At 34.7% G+C, this 20,230-nt stretch overlaps 1 protein-coding gene across 3 annotated transcripts in view; it reads left to right on the plus strand.

The window, feature by feature from the left end:
- The window catches only part of CNTN1 (contactin 1), a 367,550-nt gene that overhangs the window by 45,972 nt on the left and 301,348 nt on the right, over positions 1 to 20,230 (plus strand). Inside the window, exon 1 of one of the 3 annotated variants that reach the window (XM_032248346.1) lies at positions 7,701 to 8,213. The exons of the other annotated variants lie outside the window; for them this stretch is intronic. The gene's annotated coding sequence lies outside the window, so the exon portion shown is untranslated. Of the gene's footprint in view, positions 1 to 7,700; positions 8,214 to 20,230 lie in introns of those variants that run through there. 3 annotated transcript variants of the gene reach the window in all.

Below are 20,230 nucleotides of genomic sequence, written 5' to 3' on the forward strand. Positions count from 1 at the left end.
AATACGGTAAGTAGATGTATTTGGTTATAATATTTTGTTGGCTGATGTCACACTTGATTTGCAGCTTTCAAAATACAAACTACAATGTTGCCTGGTAACGGAAAGTTTATCAGCTCACATGGGGTAACAGGTTTTTTTTGTTTGTTTGTTTATTAGTATTTTTTTTTTTTGGTCACAAACAAATAGCTTAAAAATGATGGCTGAAATATACATTCAAGATTTGGATTCCTTATTTTAAAAGCGAGATTTTTTTTTTTTAGATATTAAAATATATTCAAACTTTGGCAGCAAAATGTGGGGTTCATATTTTATTATCAGGCTATTATTCTCAAAAGTGTTCAGGTAAGGAGGTCTTCCTGCCCTCCCCCTTCCCGTCAGAGGAAAAGGTACAAGAGATTTTTGGCACCATGAGATAAAGACAGCAGGATTAAAAAGCAGCTAAAGGACTTAATTGTAAGGAAGTCTTTATTCCCAGTAGTTCACCGTTGAACTAGAAAGGGATTGCAGAATATTTCCAATTTGATTAAAAAAAAAGTTTATAATACATTCCAAATATTTTATATTTAAAAAGAATAAATATTCTTCCTTGTCTTTTTACATTTCTCTCTACTGCCAGACAGATCCATTTAATGGAATTTAGAAAGTTTGTAAGTGGAAGAGCACAGTCTCTCAGTTGATCCTCACGTTTGTCAAGAACACTGACGATTGATTTGACTGCAGCTCCAGCAGTTAAAGGAGTGTTCATGTCATGATCAAGTAGCCTGAAAACACTTCTTTAAAATGAATATTTCTTTTATATTTGGTGATTCAGTGCTCACCAGGGTCTCTGTTCCTGGGTTTTCCCTGCAACTCTCCTTCTGACATTTCCATTAAACTGTAAAAAATAAGTGTTGACTGATTAGCATCTTAAGAGCTCTGCAAAAAGCCATATTCATGAATCAAAGTCAGTGTGCACCACTGGTAATTAACTTGACAAAATTCAGCTTTCCAAGCTAATCATCCTCTGGCTGCTTTATGTAATTGCTGTCAATTCAGATCTACAAAACAATTGGAGTCCACTAAAAGGCAGAGAGGCATAAGAACTAATGATTAGGCCAAGTTCTCTAGCTGAGAACATATTCTGATTAAAATCCTGCAGTATAATGAGGAAACAGAAACATTCAAAATGTTGACTTGAGGGTTCCACATTTAGAATTATATAAAAACAGCCTATTTAAGATCAAACAAATGGTAACGGTTAAGTGGTGAGATTCAATGGAATAAATATCCTAGGGTTTACCATGTAAAAGTTACTAAGTAAGACCCTGGAAAGGCTGTTGACCTTCAGCGCGCAGCAGGGCATCATGGATAAAGAGCACTGCTTCTGCACTCAGACATTTATTAAATACAGGACTTTTGCTAGTTGTGTGATTTGGGACAAACTGCTCAGCTTCATTTAGCCCACATTTTCTCATTAGGAAAACAGAAGAAATAATTTTACATAGCTTATATGTTTAAGGATTAATGCAAATAATGACTTAATCTGTTACCTGGAATTTAGTAGATGCCAAATAACTGTCAGAAATTATAATTCTGTTATCATTACAATTTATCACTAAGTGAGCAATGAAGTATGCACATTAATACAACTTTAGAAGCATGCTAAGAAAAATACAGATGAAATTGCCCATTGAATTTACAAATAGAGAACCAACATCTGGGGCGGGAAACCTTGGGAGGAGAAGTTAATTTTGGAGGTGTTTTTTCAAAAGATATGAATAATTTATCAACTAAGTTGAGGAGATTTATTTTAGGTAGAGTAAGAGCCAAGTCATTCATCAGGAAAAGCATGATGTGCAACTGAGGAACAGTAAAACAATCATTTTACTAAGCTTAAGATTTTGTGATAGAGTAAAAGAAGATTATACTGCAAAGAAAGTTTCCATAAATTTTGTGGATTGACTATTTAAATCATCATTGTTGAAGGTTTCAGAGGGTATTTTGCTCATTCTTTAAAGATCAGAATAGTTTAATACCAAAGACTTCCACAGAACCAAAACAGGCTTTCTCTTCTTATAAAGTATCGGTAGACATGTATTTAATAATTAAAGCTATTTCTAATTTCTTAGAGATTAAAACTAGTAGCTTTTATGGAAGTCAGTTTAGTACCCTTATTTAGAAGTGGCAAGAAACTTCAGAAAATGTGTAAGGGGATGTGCAGAAATACACATTTGGTACATACAAAGAAAGGTAAGTAGAATATTTTAAATATTATTAAAAACCTATATTTGTTTGGCTAAGGCATTGGGCATTGTTCCCATGGAAGAATCACCTGTAGAGTTTATCAAATTAAGCACCTCTTGGGCTGATTCTTAAAAATTCTGATTTCATTTGTTTAGAGTGAGGCTCGAAGCATCAGTAATTTTCAAAGATTATAAGGGAATTGTAACTGTGAGAAGGGAGACCAAAGATACTTCCTCTTTCTCTCCTCTGAAATCATGGAAACACTAATAACAGGAAAAATGTAAACCATGTTTTTGACAAAAATAGGGATATCTGTTATCTTCGATAGCAATTTAAGATGAAAAGCCGTCAAATGAAATAAATACCAAGTCAGGATGCAGGAAGATACTGACAGAGGACATTGTCCAGAGCATTGGGGGATGCTAAAGAGGAAAACCAACAGTCCTTGGTTTGAGTCAATAGAAACAACACGTTTGAGTCAATAGATACAACACGTTTGAGCTGCCTGTAGGAATTCTCCTGTCCTCCATTTAATACAGAGAGGTGGGGAGGTAGGTCTCATTGAGGAAATCACATTGCTTGCCATCTTTGCAGGAAGAGAACTGTGGAATAAGCAGAGGAGAAAACGTCTATTGTGATGACCCTGCAGCTGTCTCAGAAAGATGGGGCAAGACAGGCTGGCCTCATATAAACTCCCAATCCCTAGGGGAAGCTGAAGGAAAAAGGCAGCACTCTGTGAGCCAGGGCCACTTTCTCTAAACATATCACTATTCTGACACACACAGACACACATACAGAATCAGTCAGACAGACATGAGCACTTGGAGTGTAAAAGATATGTAAATGATAATGAAGATCTAGCAGTCATTAATACATAGTCACAAGTAAAATGGACAGAAATATAGTAATACAATATTACTATATTTATGTAGGATATTCTAATTCATCTCTCAGACCATGGCAAACAAATAGACCAAAAGTAATGCATAGCTCTAAATCATATAAGATATTGTTTAAAATGCTCTTGGGATATTTACCTGAGAAAAACATAGATTAGAAAGAAATCGTTAACATATTTTCCAAAGCAAAATTATTAGCTTCACTGATCACAATGAAATAAGTGGCTCTCACAAGTGGCTTTGGGTTAACAATGAAGTTCAGAGCAAAAGAGCAGATTACTTAGAAATAAATATAATAAAGCATTATATATAAAGACCTATGGTATACAATTAAGTCACAGTAACTAGAGACAAGTTCCTAGCCACAAACACTTGCATTGAGAAAGAATAAACAGTTTTGATAACTAACTCCTACACAAGAAAATAAGCTAAACAAAATAAAATATTTAATAATGTAAATCAGAAAAGTGGTGTCTTAGAGAAAAGACAAAACAGAGCTAATAAATCAACCCAATAACTTCATCTTAAACAAACAAACAAAAAACAATGACTAACCTAGTCAAGATGCTGATGGTGAAAGCACCTGGAAATGGGAAAATATCACAGAGGCAGAAGACATTAAAAGAATTGCACAAGGTTAGTTTTTTCAACATTATACAAATTTTAAAACCTACATGAAATCAATATTTTTCTAGGAAAATAGAAGAGAGTGAAACTGGTCCTTGAGAACACAGACCAATTGCTACAGAAAAAAAATTCAAAAACTTTATCATGGAGATATTCCCCTCTGCAAATGAGTATAAAATCCCGATTGGTGGATTTTATTTTTAAATTTTTTATCTTCAAATTGTTTGAGGCACTACAATAAACAGATTCTTGTAGTGCTTCAAACTATTTGAAAAGATAGGAAAATACATATTTACACTTGCATTTGTCAGGGTTCTCTAGAGGGACAGAACGAATAGGATATATATGTGTATGTATATATGTGTGTGTGTGTGTGTACATCATGCTTTTCCTGATGAATGACTTGGCTCTTACTCTACCTAAAATAAATCTCCTCAACTTAGTTGATAAATTATTCATATCTTTTGAAAAAACACCTCCAAAATTAACTTCTCCTCCCAAGGTTTCCCGCCCCAGATGTTGGTTCTCTATTTGTAAATTCAATGGGCAATTTCATCTGTATTTTTCTTAGCATGCTTCTAAAGTTGTATTAATGTGCATACTTCATTGCTCACTTAGTGATAAATTGTAATGATAACAGAATTATAATTTTATATTCGTAAAAGCATGCTGGAGCCCAATCTGGTAATATTCAGTACAATAGAAAAATCATATGCCCTTCAACCTAGCAACTCAACTTCTAAAAATATATGCTGAAGAAGAACAGTGGTTCTTAACATTGGCTGCACATGATAGTCATACCAGGAAGCAGGCTGCGCTACAAACCAGTTATATCAGAAATCCCAAAGACATTTTTTCTGGCATCAGTATGTTATAAAGCTCCTCAGGGGATTCTAGTGTGCAGTGGAGCTTAAGAACCCATTTAGGAAGATCTCTCACAAATACATAAGAAAAATGAGAAGAAATCTATAAGTGTATTAATTTTAATCTTGTTTGTAATAATGAAAGCTGCATTTCAAATGAGTAAACAACTTGGATAGTTGATAAGGATAAATCTCAAAATCTCAGCATTTAATTTAAAAAGCTAATTGCAGAATGAAACATATTATACCATTTATATGATATTTGAAGGCATGCAAAACAATGCTCTAAAATGTTCTTGATCACATAATGTACAGCATTTTGAAATGTGTAAGAATGATTAAAAAACAAATTCAGGATATTTCTAGACTTCAGGGGTAAGGATGTCAGATTTAGCAAATAAAAACACATTCAAATTGTATATCATATGAGATAGTCATACTAAATATTTATTCACTGTTTTTCTGAAATTCAAATTTCGCAGGGATTCAAAATTCAAAATTAACATTTTATATGACAGTTCCACTTAGGAGGGGACCCAGAAAGGTAAATAGAGACTTCATCCGTGTCTGTAATGTTTTATTCAAGAAATAATTGAAGCAATTATAGTCAAATGCTAGAATTTGACAGGTTGTTTACTACAGGGATATCTATTTCATATTTTTCTGTGTCTTTGAAATACTATTATAAAAATATTAAGGAAAATATAAGGAAAGAACAGACCTCAGTTGTAGTAACAATACAAAGGAGAAACTCTCTTGAAACAAACATCAGTAAATGTTCAAGATCAATATGAAGAAAACATATTACACTACCAAGGATTAGAAAGGAAGATATGAATAGACAGAAAGACATGCCATAGCTTGCTTTTGGATTGTAAGACTTAAGATGTAAAAAAAATCTGAGATTCCTATGTTAATCCATACATAAATGAATTCCCCTCAAAAATCTCAACATAAATTCTTATGAACTAGACAAAATAATGGATTCTAAACATCATAAGGGTAAATAAATTCACAAGATCTTCCAGATAAATTTGAGAGTGATAAAAAATAAAGGGCAGATAACTCAACCTTATAATGAAACATGTTATAAATCTACCGCAATTGAAACAAAGGATTATGTAAATAATCATAATTGCATTTAAGCTGAAGTTGTGGCATTTGATTTTAACAGATTGGATAGCCATAGAAGTAAAATTGTATCAGTTATTACATAATGCAGATTTACCCCCAATATATTTTAAAATCTATGCTATCCTCCTTATCTTTTTACTTTTTGCCCCAGTTCAGATTTCTATTACCTTTCATTTGGAAGTTACAGTAACTCTAACTGCTGTTCATACTTACAGTATTTTTTTCTTCCAGTTTCTCCTAAAATCTTACCAAAATGATTGGTCATAAGCACAAAATATGTCACTTCCTTACATAAAATAGTTTAATGCCTCTTCATTGCATCCTTGACAAATGTCAGGCACAGTAACATGGAATAAAAGAAACTTTAGGGCCCAGCCTTAGCCTCCCTCTTTAGCCCCATCTCTAACACATAACTCTGAGAGTTTCCCCTTGTCCCATCCTGATGTGGTTTGGCTCTGTCCTCACCCAAATCTCATTTTGAATTGTAGCTGCTATAACCCCCACATGTTGTGGGAGGGACCCAGTAGGAGGTAATTGAATTATGAGGGTGGGTTTTCCCATGTTCTCGTGATAGTAAGTCTTGTGAGATTTGATGGTTTTATAAAGGGCAGTTCCCCTGCATACACTCTCTTTTCTGCTCCCATGTAAGATGTGCTTTTGCCTTTGCCTTCTCCCATAATTGTGAGGCCTCCCCAGCTATCTGGAACTGTGAGTTATTGTATCTCTTTTTCTTTATAAATTACGCAGTCTTGGGTATTTCTTCATAGCAGCATGAAAATGAAGTAATACCCCTCCTATATCCCTGGCCATTTCTCACTGCTTGGAACTTCTTTGAAACTTACTTGACTTGGCCAGTCTTTATTCATCCTAAAGAAACTGACTCAGCTATCCTATACTTGCTTCCATAGTGGGACAGAGGGATGGGCTAAGTACACCTCCTCTGGCTTTCTCCTTGCGAATGTCTCTATTTTTCAGCTCAGTACCAAATCTCTGTTTCTCTGTTTATGTACCAGTCTTTTCCACTACTTAGTATAATCCTCAAGACAAAATTTTATTTATCTTTTTGCACTTAATTCTAGCATCCTATATATATAATGGATGGTTAGTAAATGAAGTGACATGTGGAATATCCGCTGAAATCCTTTTAAGAAACAATTGCATATATGTCCAGAAAACTGATATTTAAAATAGACAAAGAACAATAAACTTTCTGGAATAGGAAGTTAAACAGATATTTCTAGTTTTATGTTCTTACACTGGTTTGTTTATTTCACTTTAAATCAGCTTTAATAAATCTGTTTTTTGATATCAGTTAAATGTCGAAGGGACAAACCATAATCCATATTTCTTCATTTTACAATGTTGGTTCCAAGAAAAACTCAAATGAGCAAGCTTCCCTCAATTTTAGAATCCATCTGTTTTTCTAGCTGTATACACTCTATAAATTATATACTTTACCACAAAAAGATATAAGAATAATAAACTAAAACAATGGTTTTAATTAGAAATAATCTTATCATTTAACTTTAATTACAAGGCTGTTGGTTACATTAATATATTTAAATTTCATTTTAAATGACATCTATTGAGTAACTATTTGCACCAGATATTTATAAATATCAACTTAATATTTGACATAGCCTGTGCATTAGGCATTAATTCTATTTTACAGTTGAGGAAATGTGACATTGAGTGGTAATAATACAACTAGTAAATGCCAAATCTCAGAGAAGTAGACATTATATCATTTCACTTCAGACTTCTTTTCCTTGATACAAGTATTTATCCTATTTTTACTTATCTTTTGTGATGGATATTTACAAATGACAACTATTAGATGAAATAAATTTTAATGGAAAAATTTTGAAAATTCTAGAAATGAATTTATAATGTATTATCATTTCTAACTGAATACATTTGAACTTATTATTGTGTTTTTAAAATTTTCTTTGAGAAGCAGAATTTCTTTTCCTTTGTTTTCTCTCTTTACTGTAGGGGAACAAAGTCTAAGCTCTTAAACTTTCCAAGAGTTCTGAGAAATGAGACAAAATTCCTTCTGCTTATAATAGGGCTTTTTCTCAAGTCAGACAAACTGACCCAGTAATATCACATTATAGTGGGATTTTGACCTGAAGTATTTAAAATATAACCCGTGTAACCTAGCCACAACTGAATGAAGCCAATAATGCTCTCCTACTGTTTGATGATAAAAAGAACTTCAGGAAAGTTTCATTTATACTGCTCAGCAAGGTGACTGCCAAGTTGAGTTGACAATAGCTTAAATGGGCTAAAACTAAAGCATTTGGTAGAGTGGTATTTCACCATAGTAGCTCTTGTGTTCAATAGCTGAACTGAATTTATACAAAAAGGGAAGGAGGAAAAATCCTTTGTCTTTTTCTGCAGAGAATTCTATCCAAATTAACTTGCATTTAATTACTTCATATTTCTGAAATGACAACATTTTCAAGTGAATAACGTTTGTCTTTGCTGCTTTTCAACTCTTTCATCTTTTTTCCTTTTTAAGTGTATGTTTTTAATTTAATTTCTTTTTTTTTGAGACAGAGTCTCAGTCTGTTGCCTGGGCTAGAGTACAATGGTGTGATCGTAGCTCACTGCAATCTCAAACTCCTGGACTCAGGCAATCTTCCCTAATTTCTATATCTTGTCTTCTCTCATGTCCTTTGACTTCTATTCCTAGAAACCTGTCAGACTTTGCTATTAGTTCTCTTATAAGGCTCATTGTCTTTGAAAACTGATACATGGTGCTCCAATAATTTTCCTCCTCAATCATTAATCAAATATGCCAGTCACTGAGTGAAGCATTAGCATATGGTGGATGTGCAACTAATATTGGATGAGATAATGATACAGTGATGAGTAAGACACAATCCATACTCTGGAGGAGTTTATTATTAAGTAAGCAAGATGGAATAGCCAGTAATTAAATTCTGTTGCCTTACAGTAGGTAATGAGTTAGATATATGAAAACTGCGTTACAGGAATGCAGCAAGCAGAACAAATTATTCTGCAGCTTGAGGCCAGGAGAATGGGAGGCGTCATTAAGAAAGAAGTATCTGAGTCTTGTGAAGGATTTCTAGGGAGAATAATTTGGACAGTTTTCTAACTAGCTGAGGTATTCACAAGCAATGGGGTTGAGCAAACCTGCTGTATTCTGAATCTTTCTATTGAATTTGGCAGGAACACACGGTGTGGGGTAGGGAGTGACAAGCCATATGTTGGGACAGTTAGACTTGCTCTAGACATTCAGGGACTTTCTTTGTGATGCTATTGAGTTTGAATGTAATCATAGGGGCAATGCAGGACAAAAATAATGCTAAAAAAAATTGTAATGAGTGACACGGAGGCAGAGAGATTGTTGGAATAGTTAAGGTTGCCAGCTCTGCTGCATACTAGCTGTGTTATCAAATTACTTATCTTTGTGTACATCAGTTTTCTCTACAAAATCATGCTAATACATATGACTGGTGTAAAGATTAAATAAGGTAATAAAGTCTAAGTATTTAGAATGAGTGTTTAGAATAAAAACAAAACACGTTTGCTGGCCATATAAATGTCTTCTTTTGTGAAGTGTTTGTTCACGTCCTTTGCCTACTTTTTAATGGCTTTTTTTTTGTTTTTTTCGTGTAAATTTGTTTAAGTTCCTTGCAGATTCTGGATATTAGATAGATTACAAAAATGTTCTCCCATTCTGCAGGTTGTCTGTTCGCTCTGTTATAGTGTCTTTTGTTGTGCAGGAGCTCTTTAGTTTAATTAGGTCCCATTTGTCAATTTCTGCTTTTGCTGCAATTGCTTTTGATGTTTTCATCATGAAATCTTTGCCTGTGCCTATGTCCTGAATGGTATTGTCTAGATTTTCTTCTAGGGTTGTTATAGTTTTCAGTTTCACGTAGCCACCATGGTACACTATGCAGCCATAAAAAAGAATGAGATCATGTCCTTTACAGGGACATGGATGAAGCCAGAAGCCATTTTCCTCAGGAAACTAACACAGAAACAGAAGACCAAACACCATGTTTTCACTTATAAGTGGGAACTGAACAATGAGAACACATGGACAGAGAGAAGGAATTATTATACACTGGGGCCTGTCAGTAGGGAAGAGTAGGGGAGGGAAATCATCAGGTAAATAGCAAATGCATGTGGGGCTTAATACCTAGGTGATGGGTTGATAGGTGCAGCAAACTACCATGGCACACATTTACCTATGTAACAAACCTGCACATTTTGTGCATGTATCCTACAATGTAAAATAAAATAAAATTAAGTCACATTAGAAAAATAGAAGAACAAAGAGCAAAACAAAACAAAATACCAGAGGTGAATGCATGAAGGGAATGAGGGTGGAAAAGATGCATCAATTTCAGACTTCTGGAATGGAATAGCCTTCATTTGGGAACTGGTGTGTTGTGATGGGAAAGGTAAAGAAGTGAAATTTGCTCTGAGGTTTTCTAGCCTAAGAAACAGGTATGGTAACATAAAATGCAACAGAAGATCAGAGGTGATTGCAGGAATTCCTGTTAGCATTTTTGTACAAAGGATGCTACAAAATCTTTGTAAGAAACTGCTGTATCTTTCAGATGATGTTAGAATACATAGGACCAAAACTTAGAATAGAAGTGGTATTTAGAAAAGAAATATTTGGGAACTAAGGGCATAAAAGATGGCTGTTAAAGCCATTCACAGTGAATGTGTGGGTTAAAAGGTGGAAAGAACTGTTTGTTACAGCAGTTTTAAAGGATGACAAGAGGAACAATTGCTAGTGCGAGATTCATAGATATATTCGGAAGGGAGATATTTTGGTGCCAGAACTTTTCATGGAGGTGTAACATCTATGTTACATATTAGGAAAATAAAATTACTTTTTTGGGGAACATTTGGAAAAATAATCATATTTATTTTATGTGTTTATTTTCAGCCCTTCATTTCCTAAACAAATGTTTCCTTACATGTATGTGATTGGACTGTAACAATGCATAACCTAATTCATTCACTTAATATTTGATGTGATCCATATTGTTACATAATCTTCATAATTACCATGTTTAGCAACTGTAAAAAGTCCATATTGAATTGAACCAAATTTCCTGAACTATTTCCCAGCTGGGAAATATGTTAATATTTTCTTTATTTTGTTCTCCCAGATATCTTTAGAACTAAAATGACTTTCTCAATTTCCCATTTTTCCATATGTTGATGAAAAGAGTCAAACTGTAAAATATTTGAAGAGATTTATTGTGAGCCAAATATGAGTGACCATGGCTTATGACACAACCCTCAGGAGATGCTGAGAACATGTGCCCAAGGTGCTCATCCCACAACTAAGTTCTATACATTTCAGGGGCTATAAGACATCAATCAGTACATGTAAGATGTACACTGGTTCTGTCTGGAAAGGTGGGATAACTGGAAGGGGGACAGATTTCCAGCTTATAGGCAAATTTAAAGATGTCCTGATTGGCAGTTAGTTGAAAGAGTTTATCTAAAGATCTGGAATCAATAGGAAGCAAATGTCTGGATTGACAGAAGGGATTATGAAGAACAAGGTTCTTATATAATTAAGCCTCCAGGTAGCAGGCTTCAGAGAGAATAGATTGTAAATATTTGTTATCAGACTTAAAAATGTGCCAGACTCAGGACCAGGTACCGGTGGCTCACGCCTGGAATCCCAGCACTTTGGGAGGCTGAGGCGTGTGGATCATGAGGTCAGGAGTTCAAGACCAGTCTGGCCAACATAGTGAAACCCTGTCTCTACAGAAAATACGAAAAATAAACTGGATGTGGTAGTGTGCTCCTGTAATACCAGCTACTCTGGAGGCTGAGGCAGGAGAATCACATGAATCTGGGAGGCAGAGGTTGTAGTGAGCGCAGAGGTTGCAGTGAGTGCAGAGATCCAGCCCAGGTGACAGTGCAAGACTCCGTCTCAAAAAAAAAAAAAAAAGACAAAAAAAAAAGGCTGCCAGACTCTTAGTTGATTCTTTTGTGGATCAGGGAAAAGGCCTGGAAATAGCAAGGGGATTCTCTACAGAATGTAGATTTTTCCCACAGGAGACAACTTTGCAGGGCTATTTTAAGATATGGCAAAGAAATGTATTTGGGGTTAAATATTTTTATTTCTTTTCCTATCTGTCATGTGATGTAATGCCAGAGTCAGGTTGTTTTATAGGTATGTTATATAGGTATGTTATGTAAGGGATGTTATATAGGGTTAAATAAAACCATTCTGATGAGACTTTATGGTTTGCAGGGAGTGACTCCCTGCCCCCTTAGATAGGAATTTGGGCAAGAGAAGAAAAAAGGTCAAAGTTGAGTTTTCGCTTAGGTAGTCCTATTTATGAAACTGGACATAAATCACAAAATGTCTACTCTACAGAATTGATATTTACTTTAATAGTAAAACATATTCAACTTTCCAGCAATTATTGATGCAACAGCTTAATTATTAGGGGCATTCTCACTTGCATTATTGTCATTTTCCATCAAGACACAGGTATTGGCATCAAATGCTCATTTTTAAAAAAGACCAAATATTGGCTGTGTTACTACTACCAAATTATGCTTAATTGTTAAAATATTTTAAGGTATTAAAAATCTGCTTCAAATAATCTTGGCTATTCCAATATTTATTAAAGAACTTAACTCTATATTATTCACTAAAAAAACAACCATATAAGCCATTTTCATATATGAATATGTTATTGGCAACAAATCTATATGGGTCCGCAGCAATCTAAATTCTTGCCTTCTCAGAAGAAGGAATTTGACTAAAGGCATAAGGCAGAAAAAGAGACTGAGGTAGGTTTTAGAGAAGGAGTAAAAGTTTATTTAAAAGCTTTAGAGCAGGAACACAAGGAAGGAAACTACACTTGGAAGAGGCCCAAGCAGGTGACTTGAAGGACAAGTGCGGGGGTTTGACCTTTTGACTTGGGTTTTATATGTTGGCATGCTTCCAAGGACTTAAGTCCCATTTCCCTTGATTATTCTCTTGGGGTGGGCTGCTACATGCACGGTGGTCTGCTAGCACTTGGGAAATGAGTAATTGCAGTGTGTCTACTGGAGTTGTAGGCATGCTGACATGAAGCGTTCTTCCCTTTTTCAGTGGAATGCCCATGGAAGGTCATATACCAGTTAAACTTTGCCATTTTGCCTCTGAAGTGTTCATGCCTGAGCCCACCCACCCACTTCCTGACATCTTATTGTGAAGCCATCAATCACCAGTTTCAGGTGTTTTTTTCTATTAGGAAATTGCCTTTCTCTGATGCTGGTTACAACCTATTATTATTTTGGAGAGGCAGTGTGACAACTGCCTGATCATCACCTGGTGGTTGCCTGATATTCCTGGTGGGGTATGAGGAGCCCGCTCCTGCCCCACTGCTGCCTGACTACCTACTGTAACAAATATAGCCAAGGCCCATTATGTGTAAAGGGGGTAATTAATCTGATAATGTAGATCAAGATAAAAACTCATTCTGTCTCTTTGATTTAGTTTCCAGTTGGAAAATTCATATTTCCATTTGTCTCACTGGGTGCATAGTTTACACATGAAATAATTATTATACATGGCATTTCTGTCTCTCACTTTTTCAACCCTGTTGAATTTTGTACATATTATAATAATCCAGTATTTTATGAAGGCGTGTGTGTATATGTGTGTGTGTTGGTGACTGTTTTAGATAAGGTGGTCAGAGAAGGTATCTCAGAGAAGCAAACCATGCAAAGACATGGGAGAAAAATCATAGGCCAAAAAGATGATAAAATACAACATACCAGGAGCCTAGTGAGCAAAAGCCAAGTGATAAATTCCGGAGCACAAGTGATGAGGCGGGCTGGCCTGGTGCAAAGTGATGCGTGATGCTTTTGCCTTGTGTTCTCAGTGTGGGGACCCACTAGTGGATTTTAAGTGGAGCTGTAACCTGATATGATTTGCACTTTTAAAATAATCAGTTTGGCTGCTGGATGGAGAATAGCTTGCAGAGGGCAGAAGAAGTAAGGGATCTAATCAGCAAGATATTATTGTAAATTAAAAGAATAAAGAATAACACAAGGAGTGGGTGATTTGATGCAAAAAAAAAAAAGTGTTCCTTAATAGGAAGTTACAAGGGCAAGTACATTACAAGCAACAAAATCCTGTTTTGGTAACAGAGGCTTAAATTTGCATAACTTCTTTCTCAGCAGTTAGTAGTCTCAGTCGAGTGAAATGGAGTATTCATGAAAGGAGAGTGTGAGATACTAAATTAGATCTCTGTGCAGGCAGAGAGAATCACATTGTGGAGGGCATAAAATACGAAGTTCAGGAGTTGGTAATTCATCCTGTAGGCAGTTGAATTAACTGCAAATATTTGAAGAGGATCATGGAATGTACAATTTGGTGCTTTAGGCATATTGAACTAGCAGTGGCTTTTAATATGTTTTGAGGGGATAAGGGTACACACAGAAGACTTGCTGGGAAATAAATGAATAGATGGGATATAAATGAAGATTTGAGAAGAAGCCAGGTTTATTATTGTTAACTGTTAGGTAAGAGACATTGGAAGGGATTGCCTGCAGTGGGGTTGAAGAAGGAAGAATGAAGGGTAACTCCATTTTATTTACATAAAAAATCACCATTAATCCCTGCAACAAACTGGTGAGGTAGGTAAGAGTCTTTTTTTTACAGAAAAGGAAACTGAGATGGTCATGGCATAGTAGCTTGCTTAATTCTCACATATAGTGAGGCGCAGAGTGGGATTTCTAAGCCCTGGTAAATTATATAACACTGTCTCCAAAATCTGCTGAAACAATTCAAAGTTTCCAAAGATTGATTTTGCAAACTTATTGTACATATTCTCAGAATATTTATTTCCTTGCTGAAATAGTTGTACTAAAAAACTGTTGTGCTTATTTTATAGATATTATGGTTGCTAAGCTATTTAAAACACAATGTAAAACCAAACTTTTATTTAAATAGAACTTTGGCTTTTATTTCCGTATTCACTTAATCACAAAAAATAATGTTAATTTATTTTTCCTAAAGTCTTTTATATTTACCATTTCGTTAAATCTATTTGCTTACTGATTTAATTAATGATTTCTTTATGACAGACCTAATTGGAGATGACTATGGTTTAAAAAATGGGATAAAGTCAGAGAAATCAAGCTATAGAAACAATTTAGTGGAAGAGAATATGCTTTGATAATAAATAGCAGCCTAAACATTTTAGGCACAATATATATTTTTAATCTATTTTTTCTTGCTAAAGTTAAAATTAAAATGTGCTAGACTTGAAAACAGAAAAAACACCCCTGAGGTTTTTTTTTACCTGGTCATACACCACAACACTCTGATATTAGTGAACTATTTCCGTTTGCTTCTTTGAATCGTTATAGGAATGATTAACCTGGTGTTCGCCTGATTTATTAGTGCTATCTGAAAAACACCTATACTTTATTATCTCTCTGGAATTCTTTTTCACTTTGTAAGAATCATTGAGAGACTGAGCTATATAATAGTTGTATAGAGTTGTCTCTTCTTAAAGATTTAAGGTAAATCATTATTAATTAATAGTCATTGATTTCACAGTGGACCAGTATTGTAGCAAACTAAATGTACAGTAGACAGCCTATATGCCTCCATGTCCACCGTTCGGTATAACCCACCACAATTCACTGCTTTCTTTGACTGAAAAAATATTTCTTTTGATCCTTATGCTTAGTCCTGCACAGGAGTGTAAAAATATTGTGATGTATGTTAGGACTACTTGAGACATCTTTCAAATGAACAAAATAAGACTTCCTCTGGGTTAAGCGCCAGAATGTAAGTTTAATTCAGTATGTTTTTTGTTAATAACCTGATAGGACTAGAGTGAGGTCATGAAGAAAATGAGGAGCTATCTATACAATGTTAATAGTAGTAGTTGCTTATGGTTTTTTTGTTTGTTTGTTTTTTCATTTAATCCTTGGAACCACTTAGGCAACCAGCTTTTATTTATAATCATGTCATTTTCATGGATGATAATAAAGTTCTGTTAGGTTAAGTAACGTGACCAAAATCACAGAGTTTACATTTCATGAAAAGTAAATACATATGTCAGGTGGCAACAGGTGTAGAGAGCTTCAGTGAAGCTGGGTATGGGAGAGAGACAGTCTGGTGAAAGAGAAGAGTTGGAGTCTAGGGTGTTGGGAATGAGATATTTCACTATTTTATAAATGTGTTTAGGAAGTTCTGACTCTCAAGAAAGAAGGAGTGACACACTGTATCAAATTATTCTACTAGTTCCTATAAGATGAGAACTGAGGATTGGACCTTTAATTCGGTGCTGTGAGGCTGACAGGAGTTATTTTCTGGAGTCGTAAGAAGATAAGCCTGATTGAACTGGTTCAGATTAATGAGAGGAGTGGAGACAGTATTAGCAGCTCTTAAGTGTTGCTGTAAAGGAAAGCAGAAAAATGGGATAGTAGCTGGATGGGGATGTGGCATCTAGGAAGGGTGATTCTCATTTCTAAGATGGAAAGCTTTTTAAAAATCAGGTTTGCATGATGATGAGATCATCTAGTAGAGAAGCAATATCAATGAGGCAAGATGGGGGATATTCTGGAGCATTGCTTCTACGTAGATATAAAGGTATGAATGTGTTCCGTATCTAGGGAGGGAGTCACTCTAGGTAAAGTAGGGAAGCTCATGTATTTTAACAGAAGAAAAGGTATAATACATGAATAAAGATGAAAGTGAATTAGTGGGTGTGGTGCTGGCAATATTTGAAAGTTCTCTTTTGATTGTGTCTTTTAAAAAAGAATTAGAAAGCATGGACATCAGCTGGGCATGGTGGCTTATGCCTGTAATCCTAGTCCTTTGGGAGGCTGAGACCAGAGGATCACTTGAGACCAGGAATTTAAGAACAGTCTTGGCAAGACAGTGAGACCCCCATCTCTATTTTTAAAATAAAAATATGTATTTTTTTTAAAGCATGGATATCAGCCGAGAATTAGAAAAGGGGAAAAATGCTAGTGACGGAATACAAATGAGAAAACTCAAGAGAAGACAGTTTGGGGAAAGAGGTTTATAAAGGAAAAAAATGCTTGGAAGATCTTATCCTTGAGATCTTCTGGTCATTCAAGAAGAGAGGATATCTAATCCTTTTGCTCAGTCAGGAGATGAAGACTAGAGATAGATTTCGGTATTTACGGCACAGATATGGTAATTTAAACCATGGTGTAAAAGATATGGCCAGGAGAGCTAGCAGAGTGAGAAGAAGGCAAGGTCATAACTTGAAGAATTTCATTAAATAATAGAAGAGGAGCCAGCACAGGAGAGAGAAAACAAAGATTGATAAAGAAAAGTAGGATCAAACGGCAATGGCAGTGACAAGAAGGACATTTTCAGAGTGTTCCGTTTTTAAATGGAATCTAATAGGATGAACACCAAAATGAAACCACTGCATTTTTAAGAATTAGGAAGTTAATGATTGTCTAATTGGGAATTATTTCAGAAGAGTGATGAGTTTGAAGCTACAGTAGTGTTGGCTGCAGTTTTGATATATTTGACCATGAGAGTGAAATGAAACATCATGAGATATTAATAGTTTAAAGTGAGTCAGAGGAAGTTTTATGTTTTTATAAAAGTTAACTAAGTATCTCCTGTGTGCCAGACACAATTCTCAGTAGCCTTGGACAAAATAGACATTGCGGAAAGCATAATAGACAAAAATTTCTATCCTCAAATATCTTACATTCTAAGTTAGATGGTTTCTTTTAGCTTGGAAATTTTGTATCAGGAGAAGGAGTCAAAAGAGAGAGAGAAATAAAGGAGGTGTCTCCAGGGCACTGCAGAACTAAGAGAAATTCACTAAGTGTTTAGATGACATCACAAGAGAAAACCACGATACACTGTAAACCAGGCAACTCTGGTTTTGTTTGTGGCCTTCACAGGACCAAGGATCTTGTAAAGAAACACTATGATTCAGTGAAAACAACAATATTCTAGGTGTCAGAAGACTGTGGTATCAGACCCACAACATCACCAGCTATGTGAGTTAAGGAAAGAATCCTGCAGAGCCATAGCTGCTTCTCTGCTAAGTAGTGATAATATCTATCTCTTTACCTCCAAGTATTGTTACATTGGTCAGATGAAGTAATATGATCTCTAAAGAGCCTCATAAATTAAAGGATTTATTATAAAGAAGATGCTAATTGACTGAGCACATCTTCAGAATCTTGTTACCCATATTTGTGCTTCTTAAATTGAAGCCATTTTAATTATAATTATTCATTTTTATTTATCTGAGGTCTACTGGAGTGAGTTTTCTTCATCTTCTTGATGTTATTCTTAAATTTAAATTTGTAGAATATTTACAAAATATTTTATATTTTTATGAGCCAGTAACAAAATAAATTTAGAATATATAATTCTCCTTGACAACTGTGCACTGACACAAAAACAAAGACTTTATTATGCCCTGTGTGGTCACATGTTTATAATAAATGAGCCTTGGCTTACAATGACTGCTTTGTTTGCTGTTTATTAGCCCATGCCTTGGTGCAATTTAACTTGTCCTAAATTCACTGTTTCAGAACTACAACGTGTGTAGCCATTCATTGTCCTTTGAATAATACTCTCTTGCTTGAGTAGAATCTCAAGAGACTATAGCCTTGGAATTTTAGGGTTCTTTCCTTATAGACTCTAGAAAACCCTTAATGAACATCGAATTATGTAAGGGCATTAAGATATTTTAAATGGTAGAAACTGTCCTTATATGATGTTGGAAAATGTCTGTTTAAAAAATAACTACATAGAGGATCCAGCTTACCTCACATTCTCCACTTAGTGCTGATGTTGATGAATGTGATCCAAGTGTCAACTTCAACAAGTTGTTATTTTATCCAACTTCAAATAAGACAATTCTACAATATAATATAATCTTTATTCTCATTCTAATCTTCATTCCAGGAAGTTTCCAATAATTTTGATGATTATTACATAATGTTTTAAAATAGTATCATAAAAGATAAAGACAAAAACATTGCAAACATAACATTTTAAATTCTAGAACATTTCCCTTTTAGATACACTTGATTTATAAAAACAAAATGTGTCTCTCTTTATTTTCTTCCATATTACTAAATAAAACAGCTTAGTAATTAAGGAACTAAGATAATGATGTTATCTCATTCATTCAATTTATGTTATAATTAAAACTGAAGTTTAAAAATATTCTGTAACCGCCAAAGAATATATGATTAGAATGTAGAGCCTGGAATCCCTTCACTACCAGAATACATATCATTGCATTTGGTGGTTATTTTTGGAAGATATTTTCATAATTAAATATCTTCACATATGGTGGTGGTAGTGTTGGTGAGGATAGAATGGAATTGATCACAGTCCTGCAGTGTTAATTTTACCTTGCAGAGGTCTGCAACCATGTGAATACTCTGAAGCTCTAGTAATTTTGACCAGTCCCCACTAAAAGGAGTGAAGAGAGGCAAATCTTATTCTCATTTCCTCCTCATCTCCATCCTTTTCATCTTCTTCATCTTCAATATTTGTTGCTTTCTCAACTTTCTGAATATGCTACTATAAAAAGGGGAAAATACTGAAGAAAATTACTATTACCTATAACTCCATAATTGAGAAATAGCCACTCTCTGTATTCTGCTATCTTGTCATTATTTTAGTCCATTTTCATACTGCTATGAAGAAATACTTGAGACTGGGTAATTTATAAAGAAAAAAAAAAGGTTTGATGGACTCACAGTTCCACATGGCTGGGGAGGCCTCACAATCATGGCAAAAGGGAAAGAGACATGTCCTTCTTCACATGGTAGCAGCAAGAAGTGCAGAGCAAAAGGGGGAAAGCCCCTTATAAAACCATCAGATCTTGTGAGAACTCATTATCTATCATGACAGCAGCCTGGATGTAACTGCCCCTGTGATTTAATTATCTCCCATTGGGTCCCTCCTACAATATATCATTATTTTTTGGTGCATTTTTTGTAATAGATATTTTAGAAAATTGAGACTATATATTTCACACTATTTTATAATCTGCCCCATAGATTTGACAGTGTCTGGAGCAACATCAGATATGCTTACACGTTCTTCAAGTTATGAATTTTATTGCCCTATAACATTCTAATATAAGGATATATTATACTTTATTTAATCCCCGATTTTTGGAGATTTATATTGTTTCTATTGTTCACTGTTATGAAAGTCAAAGTTTTTAAACTTTTGCTTCATATTGTTAAATTACCTTCAGAAAGTTATCAGTTGATATTCCACCAGTATGAAAGCCCTCATGTTCTTCTATGCTTCACAGTATTTGGTACACTATAGATGGATGTGCATATACACATGTATATGATAAATTTTATTATGTTTCAATAAGTTAAATACAAAAGTCATAGTACCTCATTTCTTGGTTTTGTTTTATATTCTTTTATATTGGCAAGGTTAAATATCTTTCATATACTACCAGTTATCCCTATAGC

The sequence above is a fragment of the Sapajus apella genome, unplaced genomic scaffold (assembly GCF_009761245.1).
Source record: "Sapajus apella isolate SASKATOON/1434 unplaced genomic scaffold, GSC_monkey_1.0 scaffold66, whole genome shotgun sequence".
Classification (NCBI taxonomy): domain Eukaryota; kingdom Metazoa; phylum Chordata; class Mammalia; order Primates; family Cebidae; genus Sapajus; species Sapajus apella.